The sequence below is a fragment of the Triticum aestivum genome, chromosome 7D (genome assembly GCF_018294505.1).
Source record: "Triticum aestivum cultivar Chinese Spring chromosome 7D, IWGSC CS RefSeq v2.1, whole genome shotgun sequence".
Lineage (NCBI taxonomy): Eukaryota > Viridiplantae > Streptophyta > Magnoliopsida > Poales > Poaceae > Triticum > Triticum aestivum.
Genome location: NC_057814.1, coordinates 620,745,159 through 620,769,324, shown reverse-complemented (window position 1 = coordinate 620,769,324; position 24,166 = coordinate 620,745,159).

Below are 24,166 nucleotides of genomic sequence, written 5' to 3'. Positions count from 1 at the left end.
ACTCGTGCTTGAGCTGGATATTGGTGTTTGTGGGAGGAAGAAGGAGTGTATGGGTGCAGGAATAAGTGGAGGAGGGCCACCGTGGGCCCACGAGGCAGGGGGCGCGCCCTGGGGGTAGGGCGCGCCCTCCACCCTCGTGGCCAGGTGCTTGCCCCTCCTGCTGTGTTCTCAGTGCCAGATATTCTCAAATATTCCAGAAAAAATCATATTCCATTTTCAGGGCATTTGGAGAACTTTTATTTTCGGGGTATTTTTATATTGCACGGATAAATCAGAAAACAGACAGAAAAATACTATTTTTACTTTATTTCAACTAAATAACAGAAAGTAGAAAGAGGGTACAGAAGGTTGTGCCTTCTAGTTTCATCCATCTCATGCTCATCAAAAGGAATCCACTAACAAGGTTGATCAAGTCTTGTTAACAAACTCATTCCGAATAACATGGAACCGGAGAAATTTCGAATAACACTATGTTACCTCAACGGGGATATGCACATCCCCAATAATAAGAATATCATATTTCTTCTTGACAGTAGGAAGAGGAAATTCAAAACCTCCAAAAATAATCGATGGAATTTTTCCAATAGAATTGATACTGTGGACTTGAGGTTGTTTCCTCGGAAAGTGTACCGTATGCTCATTACCATTAACATGAAAAGTGACATTGCCTTTGTTGCAATCAATAACAGCCCCTGCAGTATTCAAAAAAGGTCTTCCAAGAATAATAGACATACTATCGTCCTCGGGAATATCAAGAATAACAAAGTCCGTTAAAATAGTAACGTTTGCAACCACAACAGGCACATCCTCACAAATACCGACAGGTATAGCAGTTGATTTATCAGCCATTTGCAAAGATATTTCAGTAGGTGTCAACTTATTCAAATCAAGTCTACGATATAAAGAGAGAGGCATAACACTAACACCGGCTCCAAGATCACATAAAGCAGTTTTAACATAGTTTCTTTTAATGGAGCATGGTATAGTGGTACTCCTGGATCTCCAAGTTTCTTTGGTATTCCACCCTTAAAAGTGTAATTAGCAAGCATGGTGGAAATTTCAGCTTCCGGTATCTTTCTTTTATTAGTAACAATATCTTTCATATACTTAGCATAAGGATTCATTTTGAGCATATCAGTCAATCGCATACGCAAAAAGATAGGTCTAATCATTTCAGCAAAGCGCTCAAAATCCTCATCATCCTTTTTCTTGGATGGTTTGGGAGGAAAAGGCATGGGTTTCTGAACCCATGGTTCTCTTTCTTTACCATGTTTCCTAGCAACAAAGTCTCTCTTATCATAACGTTGATTCTTTGATTGTGGGTTATCAAGATCAACAGCAGGTTCAATTTCTACATCATTATCATTACTAGGTTGAGCATCATCATGAACATCATTATTAGCATTTTCATTAGGTTCATGTTCATTACCAGATTGTGTTTCAGCATCAGAAATAGATATATCATTTGGATTCTCAGGTGGCTCAACAATAGGTTCACTAGAAGCATGCAAAGTCCTATCATTTTTCTTTTTGTTCTTTTTAGAAGGACTAGGTGCATCTATATTATTTCTCTGAGAATCTTGCTCAATTCTCTTAGGGTGGCCTTCAGGATACAAAGGTTCCTGAGTCATTCTACCAGTTCTAGTAGCCACTCTAACAGCATAATCATTTTCTTACTATTCATTTCATTGAGCAAATCATTTTGAGCTTTAAGTACTTGTTCTACTTGAGTGGTAACCATAGAAGCATGTTTAGTAATGAGTTTAAGTTCACCTTTAACATCTAGCCATATAATCACCCAAGTGTTCAATCATATAAGCATTTTGTTTTAATTGTCTACCAAAATAAGCATTGAAATCTTCTTGCTTAACCATAAAGTTATCAAACTCATCCAAGCATTGTCTAGCAACTTTAGTAGGAGGATTTCAGCTTATCATATCTATAGAGAGAATTTACCTTTACTACCTGTGTCGGGTTATCAAGACCATGAGGTTCTTCAATAGGTAATGGATTAAGATCATATGTTTCTTCAACAGGCGGTAAATTAAGACCATGTATTTCTTCAATAGGAGGTAAATTCTTAACATCTTCAGCTTTAATACCTTTTTCTTTCATAGATTTCTTTGCCTCTTGCATATCTTCAGGACTGAGAAATAGAACACCTCTCTTCTTCGGAGTTGGTTTAGGAATAGGCTCAGGAATTGGCTCAGGAGCTGGCTCAGGAAGTGTCCAATTATTTTCATTTGTCAACATATTATTCAATAGAATTTCAGCTTCATCCGGTGTTCTTTCCCTGAAAACAGAACCAGCACAACTATCCAGGTAATCTCTGGAAGCATCGGTTAGTCCATTATAAAAGATATCAAGTATTTCATTTTTCTTAAGAGGATGATCAGGCAAAGCATTAAGTAACTTGAGAAGCCTCCCCCAAGCTTGTGGGAGACTCTCTTCTTCAATTTGCACAAAATTGTATATTTCCCTTAAAGCAGCTTGTTTCTTATGAGCAGGGAAATATTTAGCAGAGAAGTAATAAATCATATCCTGGGGACTACGCACACAACCAGGATCAAGAGAATTAAACCATATCTTAGCATCACCCTTTAATGAGAACGGAAATATTTTAAGGATATAAAGTAGCGAGATCTCTCATCATTAGTGAACAGGGTGGCTATATCATTTAATTTAGTAAGATGTGCCACAACAGTTTCAGATTCATAGCCATGAAAAGGATCAGATTCAACCAAAGTAATTATATCAGGATCAACAGAGAATTCATAATCCTTATCGGTAACACAGATAGGTGAAGTAGCAAAAGCAGGGTCAGGTTTCATTCTATCATTAAGAGATTGCTGCTTCCATTTAGCTAATAACCTCTTGAGCTCATATCTATCTTTGCAAGCTAAAATAGCTAAAGAAGCTTCTTTATCAAAAACATAACCCTCAGGAATAACAGGCAAGTCTTCATCATCACTTTCATCAATATAATCAGTTTCAATAATTTCTTTCTCTCTAGCCCTAGCAATTTGTTCATCAAGAAATTCACTAAGTGGCACAGTAGTATCAAGCATAGAAGTAGTTTCATCATAAGTATCATGCATAGCAGAAGTGGCATCATCAATAACATGCGACATATCAGAACGAATAGCAGAAGCAGGTTTAGGTGTCGCAAGCTTACTCAAAACAGAAGGTGAATCAAGTGCAGAGCTAGATGGCAGTTCCTTACCTCCCCTCGTAGTTGAGGGATAAATTGTTGTCTTAGCGTCTTTCAAGTTCTTCATAGTGACCAGCAGATATAAATCCCAAGTGACTCAAAGAATAGAGCTATGCTCCCCGGCAACGGCGCCAGAAAATAGTCTTGATAACCCACAAGTATAGGGGATCGCAACAGTTTTCGAGGGTAGAGTATTCAACCCAAATTTATTGATTCGACACAAGGGGAGCCAAAGAATATTCTCAAGTATTAGCAGTTGAGTTGTCAATTCAACCACACCTGGATAACTTAGTATCTGCAGCAAAGTATTTAGTAGCAAAGTAATATGATAGTAGTGGTAACGGTAACAAAGTAACGGTAGCAAAAGTAATATTTTTGGTGTTTTGTAGTGATTGTAACAGTAGCAACGGAAAAGTAAATAAGCGAAGAACAATATGTGAAAAGCTCGTAGGCATTGGATCGGTGATGGAGAATTATGCCGGATGCGGTTCATCATGTAACAGTCATAACATAGGGTGACACAGAACTAGCTCCAATTCATCAATGTAATGTAGGCATGTATTCCGAATATAGTCATACGTGCTTATGGAAAAGAACTTGCATGACATCTTTTGTCCTACCCTCCCGTGGCAGCGGGGTCCTAATGGAAACTAAGGGATATTAAGGCCTCCTTTTAATAGAGTACCGGAACAAAGCATTAGCACATAGTGAATACATGAACTCCTCAAACTATGGTCATCACCGGGAGTGGTCCCGATTATTGTCACTTCGGGGTTGCCGGATCATAACACATAGTAGGTGACTATAGACTTGCAAGATAGGATCAAGAACTCACATATATTCATGAAAACATAATAGGTTCAGATCTGAAATCATGGCACTCGGGCCCTAGTGACAAGCATTAAGCATAGCAAAGTCATAGCAACATCAATCTCAGAACATAGTGGATACTAGGGATCAAACCCTAACAAAACTAACTCGATTACATGATAGATCTCATCCAACCCATCACCGTCCAGCAAGCCTACGATGGAATTACTCACGCACGGCGGTGAGCATCATGAAATTGGTGATGGAGGATGGTTGATGATGACGACGGCGACGAATCCCCCTCTCCGGAGCCCCGAACGGACTCCAGATCAGCCCTCCCGAGAGGTTTTAGGGCTTGGCGGCGGCTCCGTATCGTAAAACGCGATGAATCTTCTCTCTGATTTTTTTCTCCCCGAAAGCAAATATATAGAGTTGGAGTTGAGGTCGGAGGAGCTCCAGGGGGCCCACGAGGTAGGGGGGCGCCCTAGGGGGGGCGCGCCCCCACCCTCGTGGACAGGGTGTGGGCCCCCTGGTCTTCATCTTTTGCAAGGATTTTTTATTATTTCCAAATAGACGTTCCGTGGAGTTTCAGGTCATTCCGAGAACTTTTGTTTCTGCACATAAATAACACCATGGAAAGTCTGCTGAAAACAGCGTCAGTCCGGGTTAGTTCCATTCAAATCATGCAAGTTAGAGTCCAAAACAAGGGCAAAAGTGTTTGGAAAAGTAGATACGACGGAGACGTATCAACTCCCCCAAGCTTAAACCTTTGCTTGTCCTCAAGCAATTCAGTTGATAAACTGAAAGTGATAAAGAAAAACTTTTACAACTCTGTTTGCTCTTGTTGTTGTAAATATGTAAAGCCAGCATTCAAGTTTTCAGCAAAGATTATGACTAACCACATTTGCAATAACTCTTAGGTCTCATGTTTACTCATATCAATGGCATAATCAACTAGCGAGCCATAATAATAAATCTCGGATGACAACACTTTCTCAAAACAATCATAATATGATATAACAGGATGGTATCTCGCTAGCCCTTTCTGAGACCGCAAAACATAAATGCAGAGCACCTTTAAAGATCAAGGACTGACTAGACATTGTAATTCATGGTAAAAGAGATCCAGTCATAGTCATACCCAATATAAATTAATAGTAATGAATGCAAATGACAGCTGCGCTCTCCAGCTAGTGCTTTTTAATAAGAGGGTGATGACTCAACATAAAAGTAAATAGATAGGCCCTTCGCAGAGGGAAGCAGGGATTTGTAGAGGTGCCAGAGCTCGTTTTGAAATAGAGATAAATAATATTTTGAGCGGCATACTTTCATTGTCAACATAACAACCAAGAGATGGCGATATCTTCCATGCTACACACATTATAGGCGGTTCCCAAACAGAATGGTAAAGTTTATACTCCCCCTCCACCAACAAGCATCAATCCATGACTTGCTCGAAACAACGAGTGTCTCCAACTAGCAACAGTCCCAGGGGGAGTTTTGTTTGCAATTATTTTGATTTAGTTTGCATAAAGCATGGGACTGGGCATCCCGGTGACCAGCCATTTTCTCGTGAGTGAGGAGTGGAGTCCACTCCTCTTGAGAATAACCCGCCTAACATGGAAGATAAGGGCAGCCCTAGTTGATACATGAGCTATTCGAGCATACAAAACAGAATGTTTATTTGAAGGTTTAGAGTTTGGCACATACAAATTTACTTGGAACGGCAGGTAAATACCGCATATAGGAAGGTATAGTGGACTCATATGGAATAACTTTGGGGTTTAAGGGATTGGATGCACAAGCAGTATTCCCGCTTAGTACAAGTGAAGGCTAGCAAAAGACTGGGAAGTGACCAACTAGAGAGCGACAACAGTCATGAACATGCATTAAAATTAATAAACATTGGATGCAAGCATGAGTAGGATATAATCCACCATGAACATAAATATCATGAAGGCTATGTTGATTTGTTTCAACTACATGTGTGAACATGTGCCAAGTCAAGTCACTTAAATCATTCAAAGGAGGATACCACCCCACTATACCACATCACAACCATTTTAATAGCATGTTGGCACGCAAGGTAAACCATTATAAATCATAGCTAATCAAGCATGGCAGAAGCAACTATGATCTCTAATTGTCATTGCAAACATGTTTATTCATAATAGGCTGAATCAGGAATGATGAACTAATCATATTTACAAAAACAAGAGAGGTCGAGTTCATACCAGCTTTTCTCATCTCAGTCAGTCCATCATATATCGTCATAATTGCCTTTCACTTGCACGACCGAATGATGTGAATAATAACAAGAGTGCATGTGCATTGGACTAAGCTGGAATCTGCGAGCATTCAATAAACAGGAGAAGACAAGGCAATATGGGCTCTTGGTTAAATCGACAATAATACATATAAGAGCCACTTCAACAATTTAATCATGGTCTTATCCTATCGACCCCCAAAGAAAAGAAAAGGAATAAAACTATTCACACGGGAAAGCTCCCAACAAGCAAAAGAAGAACGGGAAATCTTTTTGGGTTTTCTTTTTGATTATTACTACTACAGCAAGAAAAGTAAACTAACTAAAAGCTACACTATTTTTTTTGTTTTTTTCTTAAAGTTTATTAAACACACAAGAAGAAAGCAAGAAAAAAAGAAAATAAACTAGCATGGATATTACAGTGAAAGAGTATGAGCACCGGCATCTAGCAATGAGTGTGTGTAAACATAAATGTAATGTCGGTGCGAAATACGTACTCCCCCAAGCTTAGGCTTTTGGCCTAAGTTGATTCATTGCCAAGGATGGCCTGGCGGATACCCGTAGGTGTAGCTGGGGTCGTACTGAGACGAAGAGGACTCTGACTGCCACTGGCTGGCAGTCATCTCCGGATCCCAAAAGTAACCAGACTGTCGTGGAGGCTCAAATTGTGGTTCCGGCTCCGGGGCTGGTGTAGGGTTCCGGTATGCTTGAATGGCTGCCCACGGAACGAGATACGGACCTTCAGATAAATTAAACAAGGAAGGAGCAGGCAAGATAATAGTCTCAGGGTGATGTTTATCAAAGAACAATTTGTATTTAAGCTCCCCTTCCTTGTTCTTAACAATAAATCATGGGCTACCATACTCTTATAATCTAAATAAGCACTGGGCAATAATTTTTCTTCTTTCTCATAGAGTCTAATAGGTATGTTATAATGTCCAGCAAGGCGTGAAGCATAAATACCTCCAAAGATGGGGCCCTTTGTACGGTTCAAACTTAACCGTTTAGCAATAATACCGCCCATACTAATGGAGTTATCGGAATATAAACCATGGAGCAAAATGATAATATCAGGAACACTAAGGTTTCAACAGTTCCCGCGACCAATCAAGCAACGACTAGCAAATATGGCAAAGTAGCGTAAGACAGGAAAATGTATGCTAGTGATTCTTGCATCGGAAACCTTCCTGGTTTCCCCCACAGTAATGGTGTCAATAAACCCGTCCACATCTTTGCGATGTGGTTCATCTAAGGTACCCTCGAACGGTGTTTTGCAAACCTTACAAAATTCATCTAGTGGCATCTTCTTAACAACATCATATAAATGAAACTCTACTGAAGGAGGTGATTCCTTAGGAAAGTAGTAGAAGTTTTGCACAAAAGTATTGGTGAGTAAGAGATACTGATGACGTTGGTCGCGGAGGAAGTCGGTGAGGCCTGCATTCTCAGCCAATGAATAGAAATCTTCATAAATCCCGGCTTTTCTCAAGAAATCATCGGAAGGCCATTCACACGGCCGGACCTCCGCGGCGCGAGGCAAATTATGTTTGGGCCTCTGTGCTTCTTCATTTTGCTTTTCCTTCGAGCTTCGGCTCGATGAGCCCCTCAAAAATCTCTTCATTATTTTCTGCAATAATCTGAAATTTTTAGTAACTTCAAACAAAAGTGAACCAACCTTAATAAAATTGATAGCAACTACTCCTACAAGTGCCTAGAGACTATATCATGCATTAGAACTACTTGGAACCACATAAATTTGACATGCAAGCTCAAGAACATGGTCACCTAGGCAGCACAAATTTGCAATGAATAAAGCACTAGAAAAAAAACTAATTGGAGCAATGGAGGAGTCACATACCAAGGAACAATCTTCCCAAGCAGTTTTGTGAGAGGTGCTTTGAGCAAGGAGATCGAAAATCGCAGCAAAATGAGCTAGAACTCGTGCTTGAGCTGGATATTGGTGTTTATGGGAGGAAGAAGGAGTGTATGGGTGCAAGAATAAGTGGAGCAGGGCCACCGTGGGCCGACGAGGCAGGGGGCGCGCCTGTTGGGGAACGTTGCAGAAATTCAAAATTTTCTACGCATCAGCAAGATCAATCTATGGAGTTTACTAGAAACGAGAGGGAAGGAGTGCATCTACATACCCTTGTAGATCGCTATGCGGAAGCGTTGCAAGAACGCGGATGAAGGAGTCGTACTCGTAGCGATTTAGATCGCGGTTGATTCCGATCTAAGCACCGAAGAACGGTGCCTCCGCGTTCAACACACGTGCAGCCCGGTGACGTCTCCCACGCCTTGATCCAGCAAGGAGAGAGGGAGAGGTTGGGGAAGACTCCATCCAGTAGCAGCACGACGGCGTGATGGTGGTGGAGGAGCGTGGCAATCCTGCAGGGCTTCGCCAAGCACCGCGGGAGAGGAGGAGGAGGAGAGGGTAGGGCTGCGCCAAGAGAGACGGAATCTCATGTGTTTGGGCAGCCCTAGACCTCAACTATATATAGGGGGGGAGGGGGCTGCGCCCCCTCTAGGGTTCCCACCCCAAGGGGTGGCGGCCAGCCCTAGATCCCATCTAGGGGGGCGGCCAAGGGGAGGAGAGGGGGGCGCCACTAGGGTGGGCCTTAAGGCCCATCTGGACCTAGGGTTTGCCCCCTCCCACTCTCCCATGCGCCTTGGGCCTTGGTGGGGGGGGGGCGCACCAGCCCACCTGGGGCTGGTCCCCTCCCACACTTGGCCCACGCAGCCTTCTGGGGCTGGTGGCCCCACTTGGTGGACCCCCGGGACCCTCCCGGTGGTCCCGGTACATTACCGATATCACCCGAAACTTTTCCGGTGACCAAAACAGGACTTCCCATATATAAATCTTTACCTCCGGACCATTCCGGAACTCCTCGTGACGTCCGGGATCTCATCCGGGACTCCGAACAACATTCGGTAACCACGTACATACTTTCCCTATAACCCTAGCGTCATCGAACCTTAAGTGTGTAGACCCTACGGGTTCGGGAACCATGCAGACATGACCGAGACGTTCTCCGGTCAATAACCAACAGCGGGATCTGGATACCCATGTTGGCTCCCACATGTTCCACGATGATCTCATCGGATGAACCACGATGTCGGGGATTCAATCAATCCCGTATACAATTCCCTTTGTCTATCGGTATGTTACTTGCCCGAGATTCGATCGTCGGTATCCCGATACCTTGTTCAATCTCGTTACCGGCAAGTCTCTTTACTCGTTCCGTAACTCACATCATCCCGTGATCAACTCCTTGGTCACATTGTGCACATTATGATGATGTCCTACCGAGTGGGCCCAGAGATACCTCTCCGTTTACACGGAGTGACAAATCCCAGTCTCGATTCGTGCCAACCCAACAGACACTTTCGGAGATACCTGTAGTGCACCTTTATAGCCACCCAGTTACGTTGTGACGTTTGGTACACCCAAAGCATTCCTACGGTATCCGGGAGTTGCACAATCTCATGGTCTAAGGAAATGATACTTGACATTAGAAAAGCTCTGAGCAAACGAACTACACGATCTTGTGCTAGGCTTAGGATTGGGTCTTGTCCATCACATCATTCTCCTAATGATGTGATCCCGTTATCAACGACATCCAATGTCCATGGTCAGGAAACCGTAACCATCTATTGATCAACGAGCTAGTCAACTAGAGGCTTACTAGGGACATGGTGTTGTCTATGTATCCACACATGTATCTGAGTTTCCTATCAATACAATTCTAGCATGGATAATAAACGATTATCATGAACAAGGAAATATAATAATAACCTATTTATTATTGCCTCTAGGGCATATTTCCAACAGTCTCCCACTTGCACTAGAGTCAATAATCTAGTCCACATCACCATGTGATTAACACTCATAGGTCACATCACCATGTGACCAACATCCAAAGAGTTTACTAGAGTCAACAATCTAGTTCACATCACTATGTGATTAACACTCAATGAGTTCTGGTTTGATCATGTTATGCTTGTGAGAGAGGTTATTAGTCAACGGGTCTGAACCTTTCAGATCCGTGTGTGCTTTACGAATATCTATGTCATCTTGTGGATGCTACCACGCGCTATTTGGAGCCATTTCAAATAATTGCTCTACTATACGAATCCGGTTTACTACTCAGAGTCATCCGGATTAGTGTCAAAGTTCGCATCGACGTAACCCTTTACGACGAACTCCTTTTCACCTCCATAATCGAGAAAATTCCTTAGTCCACTAGATACTAAGGATAAGTTCGACCGCTGTCATGTGATCCATTCCCGGATCACTATTGTACCCCTTGACCAACTCATGGCAAGGCACACTTCATGTGCGGTACACAGCATAGCATACTGTAGAGCCTACGTCTAAAGCATAGGGGACGACCTTCGTCCTTTCTCTCTCTTCTGCTGTGGTCAGGTCTTGAGTCTTACTCAATACTCACACCTTGTAACACAGCCAAGAACTCCTTCTTTGCTGATCTATTTTGAACTCTTTCAAAATCATGTCAAGGTGTGCGTTCTTTGAAAGTATCATCAGGCGTCTTGATCTATCTCTATAGATCTTGATGCCCAATATGTAAGCAGCTTTATCCAGGTCTTCCTTTGAAAAACTCCTTTCAAACAACCCTTTATGCTTTCCAGAAATTTTACATCATTTCGGATCAACAATATGTCATTCACATATACTTATCAGAAATGTTGTAGCGCTCCCACTCACTTTATTGTAAATACAAGTTTCTAACAAACTTTGTATAAACCCAAAAACTTTGATCACTCCATCAAAGCGTATATTCTGACTCCGAGATGCTTGCTCTAGTCCATGGAAGGATCGCTGGAGCTAGCATACCTTTTAGCATCCTTAGGATCGACAAAACCTTTCTGATTGTATCACATACAACCTTTCCTTACGAAAACTGGTAAGGAAACTTGTTTTGACATCCATCTGCCAGATTTCATAAATGCAGCTAATGCTAACATGATTCCGACGGACTTAAGCATCGCTACGGATGAGAAAATCTCATCGTAGTCAACTCCTTGAACTTGTGAAATACTCTTTGCCACAAGTCGAGCTTCATAGACGGTAACATTACCGTCCACGTCCGTCTTCTTCTTAAAGATCCATTTATCTCAATGGCTTGCCGATCATCGGGCAAGTTCACCAAAGTCCATGCTTTGTTCTGATACATGGATCCTATCTCGGATTTCATGGCTTCTAACCATTTGTCGGAATATGGGCCCACCATCGCTTCTCCATAGCTCGTAGGTTCATTGTTGTCTAACAACATGACTTCCAAGACAGGATCACGTACCACTCTGAAGTAGCACGCATCCTCGTCGTCCTACGAGGTTTGGTAGTGACTTGATCCGAAGTTTCATGATCACTATCATAAGCTTCCACTTCAATTGGTGTAGGTGCCACAGGAACAACTTCCTGTGCCCTGCTACACACTAGTTGAAGTGACGGTTCAATAACCTTATCAAGTCTCCACCATCCTCCCACTCAATTCTTTCGAGAGAAACTTTTCCTCGAGAAAGGACCCGTTTCTAGAAGCAATTACTTTTGCTTCCAGATCTGAAATAGGAGGTATACCCAACTGTTTTGGGTATTCTATGAAGATGCATTTATCCGCTTTGGGTTCGAGCTTATCAGCCTGAAACTTTTTCACATAAGCATCGCAGCCCCAAACTTTTAAGAAACGACAACTTAGGTTTCTCTAAACGGTGTCGTCTCAACGGAATTGCGTGGTGCCCCTTTTAAAGTGAATGCGGTTGTCTCTAATGCCTAACCCATAAACGATAGTGGTAATTCGATAAGAGACATCATGGTATGCACCATATCCAATAGGGTGCAGTTATGATGTTCGGACACACCATCACACTATGGTGTTCCAGGCGGTATTAATTGTGAAACACTTTCCACAATGTCTTAATTGTGTGCCAAACTCGTAACTCAGATACTCATCTCTATGATCATATCACAGACATTTTATCCTCTTGTCACGACGATCTTCAACTTCACTCTGAAATTACTTGAACCTTTCAATAATTCAGACTTGTGTTTCATCAAGTAAATACACTCAGCATCTACTCAAATCATCTGTGAAGTAAGAACATAACGATATCCACTGCATGCCTCAGCACTCATTGGACTGCATACATCAAAATGTATTACTTCCAATAAGTTGCTCTCTTGTTCCATCTTACTGAAAACGAGGCCTTTCAGTCATCTTGCCCATGTGGTATGATTTGCATGTCTCAAGTGATTCAAAATCAAGTGAGTCCAAACGATCCATCTGCATGGAGTTTCTTCATGCATATATACCAATAGACATGGTTCGCATGTCTCAATCTTTTCAAAAACGAGTGAGTCCAAAGATCCATCTACATGGAGCTTCTTCATGCGTTCTATACCAATATGACTCAAATGGCAGTGCCACAAGTATGTGGTACTATCATTACTATTTTATATCTTTTGGCATGAACATGTGTATCACTGCGATCGAGATTCATTTTAGGTGCAAGACCATTGAAGGTATTATTCAAATAAACAGAGTAACCATTATTCTCCTTAAATGAATAACCGTATTGCGATAAACATAATCCAATCATGTTATGCTCAACGCAAATTACACCAATCTCGATGGTAGAGGGAGCATGCGATGCTTGATCACATCAACCTTGGAAACACTTCCAACACATATCGTCATCTCACCTTTAGCTAGTCTCCGTTTATTCCGCAGCTTTTATTTCGAGTTACTAACACTTAGCAACCGAACCGGTATCTAATACCCTGGTGCTGCTAGGAGTACTAGTAAAGTACACATTCATATAATGTATATCCAATATACTTCTGTCGACCTTGCCTGCCTTCTCATCTACCAAGTATCTAGGGTAGTACTGCTTCAGTGACCGTTCCCCTCATTACAGAAGCACTTAGTCTCGGGTTTGGGTTCAACCTTGGGATTCTTCACTAGAGCAGCAAATGACTTGCTGTTTCATGAAGTATCCCTTTTGCCCTTGCCCTTCTAGAAACTAGTGGTTTTACTAACCATCAACAATTGATGCTCCTTCTTGATTTCTACTTTCGCGGTGTCAAACATCGCGAATAGCTCAAGGATCATCATAACTATCCCTGATATGTTATAGTTCATCACGAAGCTCTACTAGCTTGGTGGCAGTGACTATGGAGAACCATCACTATCTCATCTGGAAGATTAACTCCCACTCGATTCAAGCGATTGTGGTACTCAGACAATCTGAGCACATGCTCAACGATTGAGCTTTTCTCCCTTAGTTTGCAGGCTTAAGAAACTTGTCAGAGGTCTCATACCTCTTGACGTGGGCACTAGTCTGAAATCCCAATTTCAGTCTTCGGAACATCTCATATGTTCTGCGACGTTTCAAAAACGTCTTTGGTGCCACAATTCTAAACCGTTAGCATTACGCACTGAACTATCACGTAGTCATCAAAACGTGTATGTCAGATGTTTCGCAACATCTACAGACGACGCTGAGGTTCAGCACACCGAGCGGTGCATTAAGGACATAAGCCTTCTGTGCAGCAATGAGGACAATCCTCAGTTTACGGACCCAGTCCGCATAATTGCTACTACCAACTTTCAACTAAATTTTCTCTAGGAACATATCTTAAACAGTAGAACTAAAGGCAGCTATGACATAATTTGCAAAGACCTTTTGACTATGTTCATGATAATGAAGTTCATCTGATTAATGAACTCCCACTCAGATAGACATCCCTCTAGTCATCTAAGTGATACATGATCCGAGTCAAACTAGGCCGTGTCCGATCATCACGTGAGACGGACTAGTCATCATCGGTGAACATCTCCATGTTGATCGTATCTACTATACGACTCATGTTCGACCTTTCGGTCTCTTGTGTTCCGAGGCCATGTCTGTACATGCTAGGCTCGTCAAGTCAACCTAAGTGTTTCGCATGTGTTCCGAGGCCATGTCTGTACATGCTAGGCTCGTCAACACCCGTTGTATTCGAACGTTAGAATCTATCACACCCGATCATCACGTGGTGCTTCGAAACAACGAACCTTCGCAACGGTGCACAGTTAGGGGGAACACGTCTCTTGAAATTTTAGTGAGGGATCATCTTACTTACTACCGTCGTTCTAAGCAAATAAGATGCAAACATGATAAACATCACATGCAATCAAATAGTGACATGATATGGCCAATATCATTTTGCTCCTTTGATCTCCATCTTCGGGGCACCATGATCATCTTTGTCACCGGCATGACACCATGATCTCCATCATTGTGTCTTCATGAAGTTGTCACGCCAACGATTACTTCTACTTCTATGGCTAACGCGCTTAGCAATAAAGTAAAGTAATTTACATGGCGTTATTCAATGACACGCAGGTCATACAAAAAATAAAGACAACTCCTATGGCTCCTGCCGGTTGTCATACTCATCGACATGCAAGTCGTGATTCCCTATTACAAGAATATGATCAATCTCATACATCACATATATCATTCATCACATCTTCTGGCCATATCACATCACATAGCACATGCTGCAAAAACAAGTTAGACGTCCTCTAATTGTTGTTGCAAGTTTTTACGTGGCTTGTATAGGTTTCTAGCAAGAACGTTTCTTACCTACGTAAAACCACAACGTGATATGCCAATTTCTATTTACCCTTCATAAGGACCCTTTTCATCGAATCCGTTCCGACTAAAGTGGGAGAGACAGACACCCGCTAGCCACCTTATGCAACTAGTGCATGTCAGTCGGTGGAACCTGTCTCACGTAAGCGTACGTGTAAGGTCGGTCCGGGCCGCTTCATCCCACAATGCCGCCGAAACAAGATAAGACTAGTAGCGGCAAGAAGAATTGGCAACATCTACGCCCACAACTACTTTGTGTTCTACTCGTGCATAGAAACTACGCATAGACCTAGCTCATGATGCCACTGTTGGGGAACGTAGCAGAAATTCAAAATTTTCTACGCATCACCAAGATCAATCTATGGAGTAATCTAGCAACGAGGGGAAGGGGAGTGCATCTACATACCCTTGTAGATCGCGATGCGGAAGCGTTGCAAGAACGCGGATGAAGGAGTCGTACTCGTAGCGATTCAGATCGCGGTTGATTCCGATCTAAGCACCGAAGAACGGTGCCTCCGCGTTCAACACACGTGCAGCCCGGTGACGTCTCCCACGCCTTGATCCAGCAAGGAGAGAGGGAGAGGTTGGGGAAGACTCCATCCAGCAGCAGCACGACGGCGTGGTGGTGGTGGAGGAGCGTGGCAATCCTGCAGGGCTTCGCCAAGCACCGCGGGAGAGGAGGAGGAGAGGGTAGGGCTGCGCCAAGAGAGACGAACTCATGTGTTGGGCAGCCCCTAGACCTCAACTATATATAGGGGGGAGGGGGCTGCGCCCCCTCTAGGGTTCCCACCCCAAGGGGTGGCGGCCAGCCCTAGATCCCATCTAGGGGGCGGCCAAGGGGAGGAGAGGGGGGGCGCCACTAGGGTGGGCCTTAAGGCCCATCTGGACCTAGGGTTTGCCCCCTCCCACTCTCCCATGCGCCTTGGGCCTTGGTGGGGGGGCGCACCAGCCCACCTGGGGCTGGTCCCCTCCCACACTTGGCCCACGCAGCCTTCTGGGGCTGGTGGCCCCACTTGGTGGACCCCCGGGACCCTCCCGGTGGTCCCGGTACATTACCGATATCACCCGAAACTTTTCCGGTGACCAAAACAGGACTTCCCATATATAAATCTTTACCTCCGGACCATTCCGGAACTCCTCGTGACGTCCGGGATCTCATCCGGGACTCCGAACAACATTCGGTAACCACGTACATACTTTCCCTATAACCCTAGCGTCATCGAACCTTAAGTGTGTAGACCCTACGGGTTCGGGAACCATGCAGACATGACCGAGACGTTCTCCGGTCAATAACCAACAGCGGGATCTGGATACCCATGTTGGCTCCCACATGTTCCACGATGATCTCATCGGATGAACCACGATGTCGGGGATTCAATCAATCCCGTATACAATTCCCTTTGTCTATCGGTATGTTACTTGCCCGAGATTCGATCGTCGGTATCCCGATACCTTGTTCAATCTCGTTACCGGCAAGTCTCTTTACTCGTTCCGTAACTCACATCATCCCGTGATCAACTCCTTGGTCACATTGTGCACATTATGATGATGTCCTACCGAGTGGGCCCAGAGATACCTCTCCGTTTACACGGAGTGACAAATCCCAGTCTCGATTCGTGCCAACCCAACAGACACTTTCGGAGATACCTGTAGTGCACCTTATAGCCACCCAGTTACGTTGTGACGTTTGGTACACCCAAAGCATTCCTACGGTATCCGGGAGTTGCACAATCTCATGGTCTAAGGAAATGATACTTGACATTAGAAAAGCTCTGAGCAAACGAACTACACGATCTTGTGCTAGGCTTAGGATTGGGTCTTGTCCATCACATCATTCTCCTAATGATGTGATCCCGTTATCAACGACATCCAATGTCCATGGCCAGGAAACCGTAACCATCTATTGATCAACGAGCTAGTCAACTAGAGGCTTACTAGGGACATGGTGTTGTCTATGCATCCACACATGTATCTGAGTTTCCTATCAATACAATTCTAGCATGGATAATAAACGATTATCATGAACAAGGAAATATAATAATAACCTATTTATTATTGCCTCTAGGGCATATTTCCAACAGCGCCCTGGGGGGTAGGGCGCGCCCTCCACCCTTGTGGCCAGGTGCTTGCCCCTCCTGCTGTGTTCTTAGTGCCAGATATTCTCAAATATTCCAGAAAAAATCATATTCCATTTTCAGGGCATTTGGAGAACTTTTATTTTCGGGGTATTTTTATATTGCACAGATAAATCAGAAAACAGACAGAAAAATACTATTTTTACTTTATTTCAACTAAATAACATAAAGTACAAGGAGGGTACAGAAGGTTGTGCCTTCTAGTTTCATCCATCTCATGCTCATCAAAAGGAATCCACTAACAAGGTTGATCAAGTCTTGTTAACAAACTCATTCCGAATAACAGGGAACCGGAGAAATTTCGAATAACACTATGTTACCTCAATGGGGATATGCACATCCCCAATAATAAGAATATCATATTTCTTCTTGACAGTAGGAAGAGCAAATTCAAAACCCCCAAATATAATCGATGGAATTTTTCCAATAGAATTGATACTGTGGACCTGAGGTTGTTTCCTCGGAAAGTATACCGTATGCTCATTACCATTAACATGAAAAGTGACATTGCCTTTGTTGCAATCAATAACAGCCCCTGCAGTATTCAAAAAAGGTCTTCCAAGAATAATAGACATACTATCGTCCTCGGGAATATCAAGAATAACAAAGTCCGTTGAAATAGTAACGTTTGCAACCACAACAGGCACATCCTCACAAATACCGACAGGTATAGCAGTTGATTTATCAGCCATTTGCAAAGATATTTCAGTAGGTGTCAACTTATCCAAATCAAGTCTACGATATAAAGAGAGAGGCATAACACTAACACCGGCTCCAAGATCACATAAAGCAGTTTTAACATAATTTCTTTTAATGGAGCATGGTATAGTTGGTACTCCTGGATCTCCAAGTTTCTTAGGTATTCCACCCTTGAAAGTGTAGTTAGCAAGCATGGTGGAAATTTCAGCTTCCGATATCTTTCTTTTATTAGTAACAATATCTTTCATATACTTAGCATAAGGATTCATTTTGAGCATATCAGTCAAACGCATACGCAAAAAGATAGGTCTAATCATTTCAGCAAAGCGCTCAAAATCCTCATCATCCTTTTTCTTGGATGGTTTGGGAGGAAAAGGCATGGGTTTCTAAACCCATGGTTCGCTTTCTTTACCATGTTTCCTAGCAACAAAGTTTCTCTTATCATAACATTGATTCTTTGATTGTGGGTTATCAAGATCAACAGCAGGTTCAATTTCTACATCATTGTCATTACTAGGTTGAGCATCATCATGAACATCATTATTAGCATTATCAGTAGGTTCATGTTCATTACCAGATTGTGTTTCAGCATCAGAAATAGATATATCATTTGGATTCTCAGGTGTTTCAGCAACAGGTTCACTAGAAGTATGCAAAGTCCTATCATTTTTCTTTTTCTTCTTTTTAGAAGAACTAGGTGCATCTATATTATTTCTCTGAGAATCTTGCTCAATTCTCTTAGGGTGGCCTTCAAGATACAAAGGTTCCTGAGTCATTCTACCAGTTCTAGTAGCCACTCTAACAGCATAATCATTTTTCTTACTATTCATTTCATTGAGCAAATCATTTTGAGCCTTAAGTACTTGTTCTACTTGAGCGGCAACCATAGAAGCATGTTTAGTAATGAGTTTAAGTTCACCTTTAACTCTAGACATATAATCACCCAAGTGTTCAAGCGTATCGGAATTGTATTTCAATTGTCTACCAAAATAAGAATTGAAATTTTCTTGTTTGACAATAAAATTATCAAACTCTTCTAAGCATTGTCTAGCAGACTTATAGTGAGGAATATCACCTTCATCAAATCTATAGAGAGAATTTACCTTTACTACCTGTGTCGGGTTATCAAGACCATGTGGTTCTTCAGTAGGTAATGGATTAAGATCATATGTTTCTTCAATAGGCGGTAAATTAAGACCATGTATTTCTTCAATAGGAGGTAAATTCTTAACATCTTCAGCTTTTATACCCTTTTCTTTCATAGATATCTTTGCCTCTTGCATATCTTCAGGACTGAGAAATAGAACACCTCTCTTCTTCGGAGTTGGTTTAGGAATAGGCTCAGGAGCTGGCTCAGGAAGTGTCCAATTATTTTCATTTGTCAAGATATTATTCAATAAAATTTCAGCTTCATCCGGTGTTCTTTCCCTGAAAATAGAACCAGCACAACTATCCAGGTAATCTCTGGAGGCATCGGTTAGTCCATTATAAAAGATATCAAGTATTTCATTTTTCTTAAGAGGATGATCAGGCAAAGCATTACGTAACTTGAGAAGCCTCCCCCAAGCTTGTGGGAGACTCTCATCTTCAATTTGCACAAAGTTATATATTTCCCTCAAAGCTGCTTGTTTCTTATGAGCAGGGAAATATTTAGCACAGAAGTAGTAAATCATATCCTGGGGACTACGCACACAACCAGGATCAAGAGAATTAAACCATATCTTAGCATCACCCTTTAACGAGAACGGAAATATTTTAAGGATATATAAGTAGCGAGATCTCTCATCATTAGTGAACAGGGTGGCTATATCATTTAATTTAGTAAGATGTGCCACAACGGTTTCAGATTCATAGCCATGAAAAGGATCAGATTCAACCAAAGTAATTATATCAGTTTCAATAGAGAATTCATAATCCTTATCGGTAACACAGATAGGTGAAGTAGCAAAAGCAGGGTCAGATCTCATTCTATCATTAAGAGATTGCTGATTCCATTTAGCTAATAACCTCTTGAGCTCATATCTATCTTTGCAAGCTAAAATAGCGAAAGAAGCATCTTTATCAAAAACATAACCCTCAGGAATAACAGGCAAGTCTTCATCATCACTTTCATCAATATAATCAGTTGCAATAATTTCTTTCTCTCTAGCCCTAGCAATTTGTTCATCAAGAAATTCACTAAGTGGCACAGTAGTATCAAGCATAGAAGTAGTTTCATCATAAGTATCATGCATAGCAGAAGTGGCATCATCAATAACATGCGACATATCAGAACGAATAGCAGAAGCAGGTTTAGGTGTCGCAAGCTTACTCAAAACAGAAGGTGAATCAAGTGCAGAGCTAGATGGCAGTTCCTTACCTCCCCTCGTAGTTGAGGGATAAATTGTTGTCTTAGCGTCTTTCAAGTTCTTCATAGTGACCAGCAGATATAAATCCCAAGTGACTCAAAGAATAGAGCTATGCTCCCCGGCAATGGCGCCAGAAAATAGTCTTGATAACCCACAAGTATAGGGGATCGCAACAGTTTTCGAGGGTAGAGTATTCAACCCAAATTTATTGATTCGACACAAGGGGAGCCAAAGAATATTCTCAAGTATTAGCAGTTGAGTTGTCAATTCAACCACACCTGGATAACTTAGTATCTGCAGCAAAGTATTTAGTAGCAAAGTAATATGATAGTAGTAGTAACGGTAACAAAGATAACAGTAGCAAAAGTAATATTTTTGGTGTTTTGTAGTGATTGTAACAGTAACAACGGGAAAGTAAATAAGCGAAGAACAATATGTGAAAAGCTCGTAGGCATTGGATCGGTGATGGAGAATTATGCCGGATGCGGTTCATCATGTAACAGTCATAGCATAGGGTGACACAGAACTAGCTCCAATTCATCAATGTAATGTAGGCATGTATTCCGAATATAGTCATACGTGCTTATGGAAAAGAACTTGCATGACATCTTTTGTCCTACCCTCCCGTGGCAGCGGGGTCCTAATGGAAACTAAGGGATATTAAGGCCTCCTTTTAATAGAGTACCGGAACAAAGGTTAGCACATAGTGAATACATGAACTCCTCAAACTATGGTCATCACCGGGAGTGGTCCCGATTATTGTCACTTCGGGGTTGCCGGATCATAACACATAGTAGGTGACTATAGACTTGCAAGATAGGATCAAGAACTCACGTATATTCATGAAAACATAATAGGTTCAGTGAAGGGGAACGCGACAGAAAACAAAAAATTTCCGACCTACGCACCAGCCCAGGACTGCATACATGGTTTGATCTTTTTCGTTACCGACTCGTAGCGCAGCGGGAAGTAGAGTCGATGACGATCGGCGGTGCAGATCCCCGCAGCTAGGATTTACAACCTCCCAACCGCGAGGATGTATACCCTCATCTGCTCCTCAGACAGCCGTCCGGGAGGCGGTCGAACAGCCCCCCGGACGGTGTCGCGGACAACCCTTCGGGAGGACCTTCGAAACTCGAACGGTCACTCGGACAGCCCTTCGGGAGGACCTTCGAAACTCGGACGGTCACACGGACAGCCCTTTGGGAGGCACTCACGAACTAAGACCGAAACTACGATCTCTCTACAGAGTTGCACACATACGGTGTCATCTATCCGGCAGGGCTTCGCCGTCCAGAACTAGTTCCTGCCGGAACCCAGACTGCCTTACGGCTCTACGAAACTCTTTTCGTGGGAGGGAGAGAAGAAGCCAGATAATGCATGGCATGTGTATGAGAGCAAGGGATGAGTGTGGAGGGCTGCCCCTCCACCTCTATTTATAGGAAATCCCAAGGGGGTAGGGTAGTTTCACAAAAAACCCAAAATGCACATGAATGAAGTCCTTCCACAAGGACCTAGGAGTGAAACCAAGGAACAAGAGGGTCCCCAAGGGGGGATACCCCATGTGGCCGGCCACACCCCCATGAGGGGCCCAAAAATGGCTCCTATCCATCCATGTCATCCCCAAGATCTTTTGGAGCAAAGCCCCAAAAGGTGGCTTTCCATAAAGTAACCATAAAGCTGATTTTCACTATTCACGACGACATTTTTCAGCGTCTGATCGAACTGAAAATATTTATGTGGGCTAAGAACATTTCCAGTACCCACTAAAATGATTTTCAACGCGTTCCAAAACAATTCCGGTTTTAGTGATTTTCATCTGCGAAACGCATCTGAAGTGGCTCCGGCAGCTCCGGAACATTTCCGGTTTTTATCTCAGAAAATTCCAAAAAGCTTCCAGAATGATTCTGGCATCCTCCAAGAATTATCAGGCATGTGCCAAAACCAATTTGACTTAATGGTGTATCCCGAAACAACTTTTCGGTATCATCGAAACTTATCCGATGACCTCTCTCTGCGGTACGATTCCGCTGTCCGAAACTTTTCGGTGTCCGAAACTTTTTCGGTGATTTTCTCTCAGACTCCCTGTCTAGTATTCAGCAGATAGATGACCCTTAAGCATGTGACCCTATAGGTTCGGTGAAGTATAGACATGACCCGGAACCCCTTCCGATCAATGATCAACATCGGAGCCGTGGACACCCATATTGACCCCTATACCCACACGAATAAATATTCGAGTGAACCTCCAGTTGCCGTGTGCTATTCCTGTTGCTTCGCGATATGTTACAAATACCCGAGGTGAGACATGTTGGCATTCCCGTGGATCAACAACTTGTCCACTATGCTAGTTACCTTGTTACCGGTATTGTTCTCTTTTCTCGTTATCGTGTTCTGGCATCCCCGTGATCAAATCACAAAGTGTCTGGCCAGACGATGATGGATACCGTAACACCGAGAGGGCCCAGAGATATCTCTCCATCGTCAGAGGAGCAAATCCCAATCTTGAGCTATCAAGTTACTTGACACACTTTTCCATGAACCCGTAAGCCGCCGTAATAGCTACCCATTTACGGATGACGTTTAACAAACCCCAAAGTTCATGAAGCAAGCATGAAGAAACTAGATACTCTCATGGTCTAAGGAATCATGCAAACGTTAACCATCTCTGTGTTATGTACCAATAAACTTGTGACGAATGAATCTCATAGCATAACATCAATCCGGGTCGATTCAACACAAATGCTCTCTTAACATTGTGCCCTCAAAGTTGCTGGCATAGACATGCCCATGACCAGGAAAACAGAATCATCATGCAACACTTGAGCTAGTCTTAGAGGCCAGACTAGGAATACTTCTTACCGTTTATTATTCCACACGTGCATTTGAGTCTTCCTCCGAGCCTCGTGGATATTGCAGACTCGAGAATCATTGCAGTTATAGCATGGAACATAAACATAATTATGAACTCAGAGATAAATAATATCATTTATTATTGCCTCTAGGGCATATCTCCTACATTCAGATATGAAATCATGGCACTCGGGCCCTAGTGACAAGCATTAAGCATAGCAAAGTCATAGCAACATCAATCTCAGAACATAGTGGATACTAGGGATCAAACCCTAACAAAACTAACTCGATTACATGATAGATCTCATCCAACCCATCACCGTCCAGCAAGCCTACGATGGAATTACTCACACATGGCGGTGAGCATCATGAAATTGGTGATGGAGGATGGTTGATGATGACGATGGCGACGAATCCCCCTCTCCGGAGCCCCGATCGGACTCCGATCAGCCCTCCCGAGAGGTTTTAGGGCTTGGCGGCGGCTTCGTATCGTAAAACATGATGAATTCTTCTGTCTTATTTTTTTCTCCCCGAAAGGAAATATATAGAGCTGGAGTTGAGGTCGGAGGGGCTCCAGGGGGCCCACGAGGTAGGGGTCGCGCCCTAGGGGGGAGGGCGCGCCCCCACAGTCGTGGACAGGGTGTGGGCCCCCTGGTCTTCATCTTTTGCAAGGATTTTTTATTATTTCCAAATAGACGTTCCGTGGAGTTTCAGGTCATTCCGAGAACTTTTGTTTCTGCACATAAATAACACCATGGAAAGTCTACTGAAAACAGCGTCAGTCCGGGTTAGTTCCATTCAAATCATGCAAGTTAGAGTCCAAAACAAGGGCAAAAGTGTTTGGAAAAGTAGATACGACGGAGACGTATCAAATATCAAAGAGAGAGATAGAGAGATAGAGAGAGCCATCTAGCTAATTGATAACCCACAAGTATAGGGGATCGCAACAGTTTTCGAGGGTAGAGTATTCAACCCAAATTCATAGATTCGACACAAGGGGAGCCAAAGAATATTTGAAGGTATTAGCATCTGAGTTGTCAATTCAACCACACCTGGAGATTAATTATCTGCAGCAAGGTGATCAGTAGCAAAGTAGTATGGTAGTTTTGATAATGGTAGCAGCAGTAACGGTAACGGTAACAGTGATAACAGTATTTTGTAGCAAGTGTAACAGTGATGATAGCAGTAG